Source organism: Hyla sarda, chromosome 1 (genome assembly GCF_029499605.1).
Source record: "Hyla sarda isolate aHylSar1 chromosome 1, aHylSar1.hap1, whole genome shotgun sequence".
In the NCBI taxonomy this organism is placed as follows: Eukaryota; Metazoa; Chordata; class Amphibia; order Anura; family Hylidae; genus Hyla; species Hyla sarda.
Window position 1 is genome coordinate 255,649,710 of NC_079189.1, and position 13,013 is coordinate 255,662,722.

At 50.3% G+C, this 13,013-nt stretch overlaps 7 pseudogenes; 2 read left to right on the plus strand and 5 right to left on the minus strand.

The window, feature by feature from the left end:
• The first annotated feature begins 1,007 nt into the window (after positions 1 to 1,007).
• Positions 1,008 to 1,127, plus strand: LOC130323749 (5S ribosomal RNA; annotated as a pseudogene).
• An 872-nt stretch (positions 1,128 to 1,999) lies between these two features.
• On the plus strand, positions 2,000 to 2,119 carry LOC130352445 (5S ribosomal RNA; annotated as a pseudogene).
• Positions 2,120 to 6,366: 4,247 nt separating this feature from the next.
• Positions 6,367 to 6,486, minus strand: LOC130347927 (5S ribosomal RNA; annotated as a pseudogene).
• A 1,660-nt stretch (positions 6,487 to 8,146) lies between these two features.
• Positions 8,147 to 8,266, minus strand: LOC130353094 (5S ribosomal RNA; annotated as a pseudogene).
• A 479-nt stretch (positions 8,267 to 8,745) lies between these two features.
• Positions 8,746 to 8,865, minus strand: LOC130348703 (5S ribosomal RNA; annotated as a pseudogene).
• A 273-nt stretch (positions 8,866 to 9,138) lies between these two features.
• Positions 9,139 to 9,258, minus strand: LOC130326389 (5S ribosomal RNA; annotated as a pseudogene).
• A 1,473-nt stretch (positions 9,259 to 10,731) lies between these two features.
• On the minus strand, positions 10,732 to 10,851 carry LOC130352854 (5S ribosomal RNA; annotated as a pseudogene).
• Positions 10,852 to 13,013: the final 2,162 nt, after the last annotated feature.

Genomic DNA, 13,013 nt, shown 5'->3' on the forward strand with positions numbered 1-13,013 from the left:
CCATCCTAAGCTGAACGCGCCTGCTCTCGACAGATCGCAGACTGATACCCAGCTTAGGGCCTGGTAAGTACCAGCATGGGAGACTGGCTGGGAATCCCGGCTGCCGTTGACATTTTGCTCTGTTGCCGCCTTCCGTTCAGATTCAGAAAAGGATTTATTGATGCCTAAATGCACAGTATAAAGGGCGAGAAGCTGTCAACGGCCATCTTAAGCTGAACGCGCCTGCTCTTGTCAGATCGCAGACTGCTACCCAGCTTAGGGCCTGGTAAGTACCAGCATGGGAGACTGGCTGGGAATCCCGGGTGCAGTTGACATTTTAATCTGTTGCCGCCTTCCGCTTCGATACGGAAAATTATTTATTGATGCTTAAATCCACAATATAAAGGGCGTGAAGCTGTCAACGGCCATCCTAAGCTGAATGCGCCTGCTCTCGTTAGATCGCAGACTGATACCCAGCTTAGGGCCTGGTAAATACCAGCATGGGAGACTGGCTGGGAATCCCGGCTGCCGTTGACATTTTGCTCTGTTGCCGCCTTCCGTTCCGATTCAGAAAAGGATTTATTGATGCCTAAATGCACAGTATAAAGGGCGAGAAGCTGTCAACGGCCATCCTAAGCTGAACGCGCCTGCTCTCGTCAGATCGCAGACTGCTACCCACCTTTGGGCCCGGTAAGTACCAGCATGGGAGACTGGCTGGGAATCCCGGGTGCAGTTGACATTTTGCTCTGTTGCCGCCTTCCGTTCCGTTCTGATTCCGAAAAGGATATATTGATGCTTAAATGCACAATATAAAAATCAAGAAGCTGTAAACGGCCATCCTAAGCTGAACGCGCCTGCTCTCGTCAGATCGCAGACTGCTACCCAGCTTAGGGCCTGGTAAGTACCAGCATGGGAGACTGGGTGGGAATCCCGGGTGCAGTTGACATTTTAATCTGTTGCCGCCTTCCGCTTCGATTCGGAAAATTATTTATTGATGCTTAAATCCACAATATAAAGGGCGTGAAGCTGTCAACGGCCATCCTAAGCTGAATGCGCCTGCTCTCGTCAGATCGCAGACTGATACCCAGCTTAGGGCCTGGTAAGTACCAGCATGGGAGACTGGCTGGGAATCCCAGGTGTCGTTGACATTTTGCTCTGTTGCCGCCTTACGCTCCAATTCCGAAAAGGATTTATTGATGCTTAAATCCACAGTATTCAGGGTGTGAAGATGTCTATGGCCATCCTAACCTGAATGCGCCTGTTCTCGTCAGATCGCAGACTGCTACCCAGCTTCGGGCCTGGTAAGTACCAGCGTGGGAGACTGGCTGGGAATCCCGGGTGCAGTTGCCATTTTGCTCTGTTTCTGCTCCGATTCCAAAAATTATTTATTGATGCTTAAATCCACAGTATACAAAGTGTGAAGCTGTCAACGGCCATCCTCAGCTGAACGCGCCTGCTCTCGTCAGATCGCAGACTGCTACCCAGCTTAGGGCCTGGTAAGTACCAGCATGGGAGACTGGCTGGGAATCCCAGATGCAGTTGACATTTTAATCTGTTGCCGCCTTGCGCTCCGATTCGGAAAAGGATTTATTGATGCTTAAATCCACAATACACAGGGTGTGCAGCTGTCAACGGCCATCCTAAGCCTGAACGTGCCTGCTCTCCTCAGATCGCAGACCACTGCCGGGCAGTTACCGGCATGGGAGACTGGCTGGCAATCCAAGGTGCCATTGACATTTTGCTCTGTTGCCGCCTTCCTCTCCGATTAATAAAAATATTTATTGATGCTTAAATTCACAATATACAAGGCGTGAAGATGTCAACGGCCATCCTAAGCTGAACGCGCCTGCTCTCGTCAGATCGCAGACTGCTACCCAGCTTTGGGCCCAGTAAGTACCGGCATGGGAGACTGGCTGGGAATCCCGGGTGCAGTTGACATTATGCTCTGTTGCCGCCTTCCGTTCCGATTCCGAAAAGGATTTATTGATGCTTAAATGCACAGTATAAAAAGCATGAAGCTGTCAATGGCCATCCTAAGCTGAACGCGCCTGCTCTCGTCAGATCGCAGACTGCTACCCAGCTTAGGGCCTGGTAAGTACCAGCATGGGAGACTGGCTGGGAATCCCAGGTGCAGTTGACATTTTAATCTGTTGCCGCCTTGCGCTTCGATTCGGAAAAGGATTTATTGATGCTTAAATCCACAATACACAGGGTGTGCAGCTGTCAACGGCCATCCTAAGCCTGAACGTGCCTGCTCTCCTCAGATCGCAGACTACTGCCGGGCAGTTACCGGCATGGGAGACTGGCTGGCAATCCAAGGTGCCATTGACATTTTGCTCTGTTGCCGCCTTCCTCTCCGATTAATAAAAATATTTATTGATGCTTAAATTCACAATATACAAGGCATGAAGATGTCAACAGCCATCCTAAGCTGAACGCGCCTGCTCTCGTCAGATCGCAGACTGCTACCCAGCTTAGGGCCCAGTAAGTACCGGCATGGGAGACTGGCTGGGAATCCCGGGTGCAGTTGACATTTTGCTCTGTTGCCGCCTTCCGTTCCGATTCCGAAAAGGATTTATTGATGCTTAAATGCACAGTATAAAAAGCATGAAGCTGTCAATGGCCATCCTAAGCTGAACGCGCCTGCTCTTGTCAGATCGCAGACTGCTACCCAGCTTAGGGCCCAATAAGTACCGGCATGGAAGACTGGCTGGGAATCCCGGGTGCAGTTGACATTTTGCTCTGTTGCCGCCTTCCGTTCCGGTTCCGGTTCCGATTCCGAAAAGGATTTATTGATGCTTAAATGCACGGTATAAAAATCATGAAGCTGTCAATGGCCATCCTAAGCTGAACGCGCCTGCTTTCGTCAGATCGCAGACTGCTATCTAGCTTAGGGCCCGGTAATTACTGGCATGGGAGACTGGCTGGGAATCCCGGTTGCCGTTGACGTTTTGCTCTATTGCTGCCTTCCGCTCCGATTCCGAAAATAATTTATTGATGCTTAAATCCACAGTATACAAGGTGTGAAGCTGTCGACGGCCATCCTAAGCTTAACGCGCCTGCTCTCGTCAGATCGCAGACTGGTACAGATCATAGGGCCTGGTAAGTACCGGCATGGGACACTGGCTGGGAATCCCGGCTGCCGTTGACATTTTGCTCTGTTGCCGCCTTCCGTTCCGATTCCGAAAAGGATTTATTGATGCTTAAATCCACAATACACAGGGTGTGAAGCTGTCAACGGCCATCCTAAGCCTGAACGTGCCTGCTCTCCTCAGATCGCAGACTACTGCCCGGCAGTTACCGGCATGGGAGACTGGCTGGCAATCCAAGGTGCCATTGACATTTTGCTCTGTTGCCGCCTTCCTCTCCGATTAATAAAAATATTTATTGATGCTTAAATTCACAATATACAAGGCGGGAAGATGTCAACGGCCATCCTAAGCTGAACGCGCCTGCTCTCGTCAGATCGCAGACTGCTACCCAGCTTAGGGCCTGGTAAGTACCAGCATGGTAGACTGGCTGGGAATCCCGGGTGCAGTTGACATTTTGCTCTGTTGCCGCCTTCCGCTCCGATTCGGAAAAGGATTTATTGATGCTTAAATGCACAGTATAAAGGGCGTGAAACTGTCAACGGCCATCCTAAGCTGAACGCGCCTGCTCTCGTCAGAACGCAGACTGCTACCCAGCTTAGGGCCCAGTAAGTACCAGCATGGGACACTGGCTGGGAATCCCGGCTGCCGTTGACATTTTGCTCTGTTGCCGCCTTCCGTTCCGATTCCGAAAAGGATTTATTGATGCTTAAATGCACAGTATAAAGTGCGAGAAGCTGTCAACGGCCATCCTAAGCTGAACGCGCCTGCTCTCGTCAGATCGCAGACTGCTCTAGCTTAGGGGTCCGGTAGGTACTGGCATGGGAGACTGGCTATGAATCCTGGTTGCCGTTGACATTTTGCTCTATTGCTGCCTTCCGCTCCGATTCCGAAAATAATTTATTGATGCTTAAATCCACAGTATACAAGGTGTGAAGCTGTCGACGGCCATCCTAAGCTTAACGCGCCTGCTCTCGTCAGATCGCAGACTGGTACAGATCTTAGGGCCCGGTAAGTACCGGCATGGGACACTGGCTGGGAATCCCGGCTGCCGTTGACATTTTGCTCTGTTGCCGCCTTCCATTCCCATTCCGAAAAGGATTTATTGATGCTTAAATGCACAGTATACAAAGTGTGAAGCTGTCAACGGCCATCCTAAGCTGAACGCGCCTGCTCTCGACAGATCGCAGACTGATACCCAGCTTAGGGCCTGGTAAGTACCAGCATGGGAGACTGGCTGGGAATCCCGGGTGCAGTTGCCATTTTAATATGTTGCCGCCTTCCTCTCCGATTCGGAAAAGGATTTATTGATGCTTAAATCCACAATATCAATAAATATTTTTTTAATCGGAGAGGATGGCGTCAACAGAGCAAAATGTCAATGGCACCTTGGATTGCCAGCCAGTCTTCCATGCCGGTAACTGCCGGGCAGCAGTCTGCGATCTGAGGAGAGCAGGCACGTTCAGGCTTAGGATGGCCGTTGACAGCTTCACACCCTGTATATTGTGGATTTAAGCATCAATAAATCCTTTTCCGAATCGGAGCGGAAGGCGGCAACAGATTAAAATGTCAACTGCACCCGGGATTCCCAGCCAGTCTCCCATGCTGGCACTTACCAGGCCCTAAGCTGGGTAGCAGTCTGCAATCAGACGAGAGCAGGCGCGTTCAGCTTAGGATGGCCGTTGACAGCTTCACACTTTGTATACTGTGGATTTAAGCATCAATAAATAATTTTCGGAATCGGAGCGTAAGGCGGCAATAGAGCAAAATGTCAACGACACCTGGGATTTCCAGCCAGTCTCCCATGCTGGTACTTACTGGGCCCTAAGCTGGGTAGCAGTCTGCGATCTGACGAGAGCAGGCACGTTCAGCTTAGGATGGCCGTTGACAGCTTCACACTTTGTATACTGTGGATTTAAGCATCAATAAATAATTTTCGGAATCGGAGCAGAAACAGAGCAAAATGTCAACTGCACCCAGGATTCCCAGCCAGTCTCCCATGCTGGTACTTACCAGGCCCGAAGCTGGGTAGCAGTCTGCGATCTGACGAGAACAGACACATTCAGCTTAGGATGGCCGTAGACATCTTCACACCCTGTATACTGTGGATTTAAGCATCAATAAAACCTTTACGGAATCGGAGCGGAAGGCGGCAACAGAGCAAAATGTCAACGACACCTGCGATTCCCAGTCACTCTCCCATGTTAGTACTTACCGGGCCCTACGCTGGGTAGCAGTCTGCGATCTGACGAGAACAGGCGCGTTCAGCTTAGGATGGCCATTGACAGCTTTATGCTTTTTATACTGTGCATTTAAGCATCAATAAATCCTTTTCGGAATCGGAACGGAAGGCGGCAACAGAGCAAAATGTCAACTGCACCCGGGATTCCCAGCCAGTCTCCCATGCCGGTACTTACTGGGCCCTAAGCTGGGTAGCAGTCTGCGATCTGACGAGAGCAGGCGCGTTCAGCTTAGGATGGCCGTTGACATCTTCACTCTTTGTATACTGTGGATTTAAGCATCAATAAATATTTTTTTTTAATCGGAGAGGAAGGCGGCAACAGATCAAAATGTCAATAGCACCTTGGATTGCCAGCCAGTCTCCCATGCCAGTACTTGCCAGGCAGCAGTCTGCGATCTGACAAGAACAGGCGCATTCAGCTTAGGATAGCCGTAGACGGCTTCACACCCTGTATATTGTGGATTTAATAAATCCTTTTCGGAATCGGAGCAAAATGTCTACAGAGCTACAGAGCAAAATGTCAACAACACCTGAGATTCCCAGCCAGTCTCCCATGCTGGTACTTACCAGGCCCTAAGCTGGGTAGCAGTCTGCGATCTGACGAGAGCAGGCGCGTTCTGCTTAGGATGGCCGTTAACAGCTTCACGCCCTTTATACTGTGCATTTAAGCATCAATAAATCCTTTTCCGAATAGGAGCGGAAGGCGGCAACAGATTAAAATGTCAACTGCACCCGAGTTTCCCAGCCAGTCTCCCATGCTGGTACTTACCAGGCCCTAAGCTGGGTAGCAGTCTGCGATCTGACGAGAGCAGGCGCGTTCAGCTTAGGATGGCCGTTCAGCTTAGGATGGCGGCAACAGAGCAAAATGTCAATAGCACCTTGGATTGCCAGCCAGTCTCCCATGCCCGTACTTGCCGGGCAGCAGTCTGCGATCTGACAAGAACAGGCACATTCAGCTTAGGATAGCCGTAGACGGCTTCACACCCTGTATACTGTGGATTTAAGCATCAATAAATCCTTTTCGGAATCGAAGCGGTAGGCGGTTACAGAGCAAAATGTCAACAACACCTGGGATTCCCAGCCAGTCTCCCATGCTGGTACTTACCGGGCCCTAAGCTGGGTAGCAGTCTGCGATCTGACGAGAGCAGGCGCGTTCAGCTTAGGATTGCCGTTGACAGGTTCACACTTTGTATACTGTGGATTTAAGCATCAATAAATAATTTTCGGAATCGGAGCAGAAACAGAGCAAAATGTCAACTGCACCGGGGATTCCCAGCCAGTCTCCCATGCTGGTACTTACCAGGCCCGAAGCTGGGTAGCAGTCTGCGATTTGACGAGAACAGGCACATTCAGCTTAGGATGGCCGTAGACATCTTCACACCCTGTATACTGTGGATTTAAGCATCAATAAATCCTTTTCGGAATCGGAGTGTAAGGCGGCAACAGAGCAAGATGTCAACAAAACCTGGGATTCCCAGCCAGCCTCCCATGCTGGTACTTACCGGGCCCTAAGCTGGGTAGCAGTCTGCGATCTGACGAGAGCAGGCGCGCTCAGCTTAGGATGGCCGTTGACAGCTTCACACTTTGTATATTGTGGATTTAAGCATCAATAAATATTTTTTTAATCGGAGAGGAAGGCGGCAACAGAGCAAAATGTCAATGGCACCTTGGATTGCCAGCCAATCTCCCATGCTGGTAACTGCCGGGCAGCAGTCTGCGATCTGAGGAGAGCAGGCACGTTCAGGCTTAGGATGGCCGTTGACAGCTTCACACCCTGTATATTGTGGATTTAAGCATCAATAAATCCTTTTCCGAATCGGAGCGGAAGGTGGCAATAGATTAAAATGTCAACTGCACCCTGGATTCCCAGCCAGTCTCCCATGCTGGTACTTACCAGGCCCTAAGCTGGGTAGCAGTCTGCGATCTGACAAGAGCAGGCGCGTTCAGCTTAGGATGGCCGTTGACAGCTTCTCACTTTGTATACTGTGGATTTAAGCATGAATAAAAAAATTTCGGAATCGGAGCAGAAACAGAGCAAAATGTCAACTGCACCCAGGATTCCCAGCCAGTCTCCCATGCTGGTACTTACCAGGCCCGAAGCTGGGTAGCAGTCTGCGATCTGACGAGAGCAGGCGCGTTCAGCTTAGGATGGCCATTGACAGCTTCATGCTTTTTATACTGTGCATTTAAGCATCAATAAATCCTTTTCGGAATTGGAACGGAATGCGGCAACAGAGCAAAATGTCAACGGCAGCCGGGATTCCCAGCCAGTGTCCCATGCCGGTACTTACCGGGCCCTAAGATCTGTACCAGTCTGCGATCTGAAGAGAGCAGGCGCGTTAAGCTTAGGATGGCTGTTGACAGCTTCACACCTTGTATACTGTGGATTTAAGCATCAATAAATTCTTTTCGGAATCGGAGCGGAAGGCGGCAACAGAGCAAAATGTCAACTGCACCCGGGATTCCCAGCCAGTCTCCCATGCCGGTACTTACTGGGCCCTAAGCTGGGTAGCAGTCTGCGATCTGTCGAGAGCAGGCGCGTTCAGCTTAGGATGGCCGTTGACATCTTCACGCCTTGTATATTGTGGATTTAAGCATCAATAAATATTTTTTTAATCGGAGAGGAAGGCGGCAACAGAGCAAAATGTCAATGGCACCTTGGATTGCCAGCCAGTCTTCCATACCGGTAACTGCCGGGCAGCAGTCTGCGATCTGAGGAGAGCAGGCACGTTCAGGCTTAGGATGGCCGTTGACAGCTTCACACCTTGTATATTGTGGATTTAAGCATCAATAAATCCTTTTCCGAATCGGAGCGGAAGGCGGCAACAGATTAAAATGTCAACTGCACCCGGGATTCCCAGCCAGTCTCCCATGCTGGTACTTACCAGGCCCTAAGCTGGGTAGCAGTCTGCGATCTGACGAGAGCAGGCGCGTTCAGCTTAGTATGGCCGTTGACAGCTTCACAATTTGTATACTGTGAATTTAAGCATCAATAAATAATTTTCGGAATCGGAGCAGAAACAGAGCAAAATGTCAACTGCACTCGGTATTCCCAGCAAGTCTCCCATGCTGGTACTTACCAGGCCCGAAGCTGGGTAGCAGCCTGCGATCTGACGAGAACAGGCACATTCAGCTTAGGATGGCCGTAGACATTTTCACACCCTGTATACTGTGGATTTAAACATCAATAAATCCTTTTCGGAATCGGAGCGTAAGGCGGCAACAGAGCAAAATGTCAACGACACCTGGGATTCCCGGCCAGTCTCCCATGCTGGTACTTACCGAGCCCTAAGCTGGGTAGCAGTCTGCGATCTGACGAGAGCAAGCACGTTCAGCGTAGGATGGCCGTTGACAACTTCACGCCCTTTATACTGTGCATTTAAGCATCAATAAATCCTTTTCCGAATCGGAGCGGAAGGCGGCAACAGATTAAAATGTCAACTGCACCCGGGATTCCCAGCCAGTCTCCCATGCTGGTACTTACCAGGCCCTAAGCTGGGTAGCAGTCTGCGATCTGACGAGAGCAGGCGCGTTCAGCTTAGGATGGCCGTTGACAGCTTCACACCTTGTATATTGTGGATTTAAGCATCAATAAATATTTTTATTAATCGGAGAGGAAGGCGGCAACAGAGCAAAATGTCATTGGCACCTTGGATTGCCAGCCAGTCTCCCATGCCGGTAACTGCCGGGCAGCAGTCTGCGATCTGAGGAGAGCAGGCACGTTCAGGCTTAGGATGGCCGTTGACAGCTTCACACCCTGTATATTGTGGATTTAAGCATCAATAAATCCTTTTCCGAATCGGAGCGGAAGGCGGCAACAGATTAAAATGTCAACTGCACCCGGGATTCCCAGCCAGTCTCCCATGCTGGTACTTACCAGGCCCTAAGCTGGGTAGCAGTCTGCGATCTGATGAGAGCAGGTGCGTTCAGCTTAGGATGGCCATTGACAGCTTCACACTTTGTATACTGTGGATTTAAGCATCAATAAAAAAAATTCGGAATCGGAGCAGAAACAGAGCAAAATGTCAACTGCACCCGGTATTCCCAGCCAGTCTCCTATGCTGGTACTTACCAGGCCCGAAGCTGGGTAGCAGTCTGCGATCTGACGAGAACAGGAGCATTCAGCTTAGGATGGCCGTAGACATCTTCACACCCTGTATACTGTGGATTTAAGCATCAATAAATCCTTTTCGGAATCGGAGCGGAAGGCGGCAACAGAGCAAAATGTCAACGACACCTGGGATTCCCAGCCAGTCTCCCATGCTGGTACTTACCGGGCCCTAAGCTGGGTAGCAGTCTGCGATCTGACGAGAGCAGGCGCGTTCAGCTTAAGATGGCTGTTGACAGCTTCTCGCCCTTTATACTGTGCATTTAGGCAACAATAAATCCTTTTCGGAATTGGAATGGAAGGCGGAAACAGAGCAAAATGTCAACGGCAGCCGGGATTCCCAGCCAGTGTCCCATGCCGGTACTTACCGGGCCCTAAGATCTGTACCAGTCTGCGATCTGACGAGAGCAGGCGCGTTAAGCTTAGGATGGCCGTCGACAGCTTCACACCTTGTATACTGTGGATTTAAGCATCAATAAATTATTTTCGGAATCGGAGCGGAAGGCAGCAATAGAGCAGAATATCAACGGCACCCGGGATTCCCAGCCAGTCTACCACGCCAGTACTTACCGGGCCCTAAGCTGGGTAGCAGTCTGCGATCTGACGAGAGCAGGCGCGTTCAGCTTAGGATGGCCGTTGACATCTTAACACCTTGTATACTGTGGATTTAAGCATCAATAAATATTTTTTTTAATCGGAGAGGAAGGCGGCAACAGATCAAAATGTCAATAGCACCTTGGATTGCCAGCCAGTCTCCCATGCCCGTACTTGCCGGGCAGCAGTCTGCGATCTGACAAGAACAGGCGCATTCAGCTTAGGATAGCCGTAGACGGCTTCACACCCTGTATATTGTGGATTTAAGCATCAATAAATCCTTTTCGGAATCGGAGCAAAATGTCTACAGAGCTACAGAGCAAAATGTCAACAACACCTGAGATTCCCAGCCAGTCTCCCATGCTGGTACTTACCGGGCCCTAAGCTGGGTAGCAGTCTGCGATCTGACGAGAGCAGGCGCGTTGAGCTTAGGATGGCCGTTAACAGCCTCTCACTCTTTATACTGTGCATTTAAGCATCAATAAATCCTTTTCCGAATCGGAGCGGAAGGCGGCAACAGATTAAAATGTCAACTGCACCCGGGATTCCCAGCCAGTCTCCCATGCTGGTACTTACCAGGCTCTAAGCTGGGTAGCAGTCTGCGATCTGACGAAAGCAGGCGCGTTCAGCTTAGGATGGCTGTTGACAGCTTCACACCTTGTATACTGTGGATTTAAGCATCAATAAATTATTTTCGGAATCGGAGCAATAGAGCAAAATGTCAACGGCAACAGGGATTCTCAGCCAGTCTCCCATGCCAGTACTTACCGGGCCCTAAGCTGGGTAGCAGTCTGCGATCTGACGAGAGCAGGCGCGTTCAGCTTAGGATGGCCGTTGACAGCTTCACACTTTGTATACTGTGCATTTAAGCATCAATAAATCCTTTTCGGAATCGGAACGGAAGGCGGCAACAGAGCAAAATGACAACGGCAGCCGGGATTCCCAGCCAGTGTCCCATGCCGGTACTTACCGGGCCCTAAGATCTGTACCAGTCTGCGATCTGACGAGAGCAGGCGCGTTAAGCTTAGGATGGCCGTCGACAGCTTCACACCTTGTATACTGTGGATTTAAGTATCAATAAATTATTTTCGGAATCGGAGCGGAAGGCAGCAATAGAGCTAAATGTCAACCGGGATTACCAGCCAGTCTCCCATGCCAGTACTTACCGGGCCCTAAGCTGGGTAGCAGTCTGCGATCTGACGAGAGCAGGCGCGTTCAGCTTAGGATGGCCATTGACAGCTTCATGCTTTTTATACTGTGCATTTAAGCATCAATAAATCCTTTTCGGAATCGGAACGGAAGGCGGCAACAGAGCAAAATGTCAACTGCACACGGGATTCCCAGCCAGTCTCCCATGCCGGTACTTACTGGGCCCTAAGCTGGGTAGCAGTCTGCGATCTGACGAGAGCAGGCGCGTTCAGCTTAGGATGGCCGTTGACATCTTCACGCCTTGTATATTATGGATTTAAGCATCAATAAATATTTTTTTTATCGGAAAGGAAGGCGGCAACAGAGCAAAATGTCAATGGCACCTTAAATTGCCAGCCAGTCTCCCATGCCGGTAACTGCCGGGCAGCAGTCTGCGATCTGAGGAGAGCAGGCACGTTGAGGCTTAGGATGGCCGTTGACAGCTTCACACCCTGTATATTGTGGATTTAACCATCAATAAATCCTTTTCCGAATCAGAGCGGAAGGCGGCAACAGATTAAAATGTCAACTGCACCCGGGATTCCCAGCCAGTCTCCCATGCTGGTACTTACCAGGACCTAAGCTGGCTAGCAGTCTGCGATCTGACGAGAGCAGGCGCGTTCAGCTTAGGATGGCCGTTGACAGCTTCACACTTTGTATACTGTGGATTTAAGCATCAATAAATAATTTTCGGAATCGGAGCAGAAACAGAGCAAAATGTCAACTGCACCCGGGATTCTCAGCCAGTCTCCCTTGCTGGTACTTACCAGGCCCGAAGCTGGGTAGCAGTCTGCGATCTGACGAGAACAGGCGCGTTCAGCTTAGGATGGCCGTTGACAGCTTCTGGCCCTTTATGCTGTGCATTTAGGCATCAATAAATCCTTTTCGGAATTGGAACGAAAGGCGGCAACAGAGCAAAATGTCAACGGCAGCCGGGATTCCCAGCCAGTGTCCCATGCCGGTACTTACCGGGCCCTAAGATCTGTACCAGTCTGCGATCTGACGAGAGCAGGCGCGTTAAGCTTAGGATGGCCGTCGACAGCTTCACACCTTGTATACTGTGGATTTAAGCATCAATAAATTATTTTCGGAATCGGAGCGGAAGGCAGCAATAGAGCAAAATATCAACGGCACCCGGGATTCCCAGCCAGTCTCCCATGCCAGTACTTACCGGGCCCTAAGCTGGGTAGCAGTCTGCGATCTGACGAGAGCAGGCGCGTTCAGCTTAGGATGGCTGTTGACATCTTCACGCCTTGTATACTGTGGATTTAAGCATCAATAAATATTTTTTTTTTAATCGGAGAGGAAGGCGGCAACAGATCAAAATGTCAATAGCACCTTGGATTGCCAGCCAGTCTCCCATGCCCGTACTTGCCGGGCAGCAGTCTGCGATCTGACAAGAACAGGCGCATTCAGCTTAGGATAGCCGTAGACGGCTTCACACCCTGTATATTGTGGATTTAAGCATCAATAAATCCTTTTCGGAATCGGAGCAAAATGTCTACAGAGCTACAGAGCAAAATGTCAACAACACCTGAGATTCCCAGCCAGTGTCCCATGCTGGTACTTACCGGGCCCTAAGCTGGGTAGCAGTCTGCGATCTGACGAGAGCAGGCGCGTTCAGCTTAGGATGGCCGTTGACAGCTTCACACTTTGTATACTGTGCATTTAAGCATCAATTAATACTTTTCGGAATCGGAACCGGAACGGAAGGCGGCAACAGAGCAAAATGTCAACGGCAGCCGGGATTCCCAGCCAGTGTCCCATGCCGGTACTTACCGGGCCCTAAGATCTGTACCAGTCTGCGATCTGA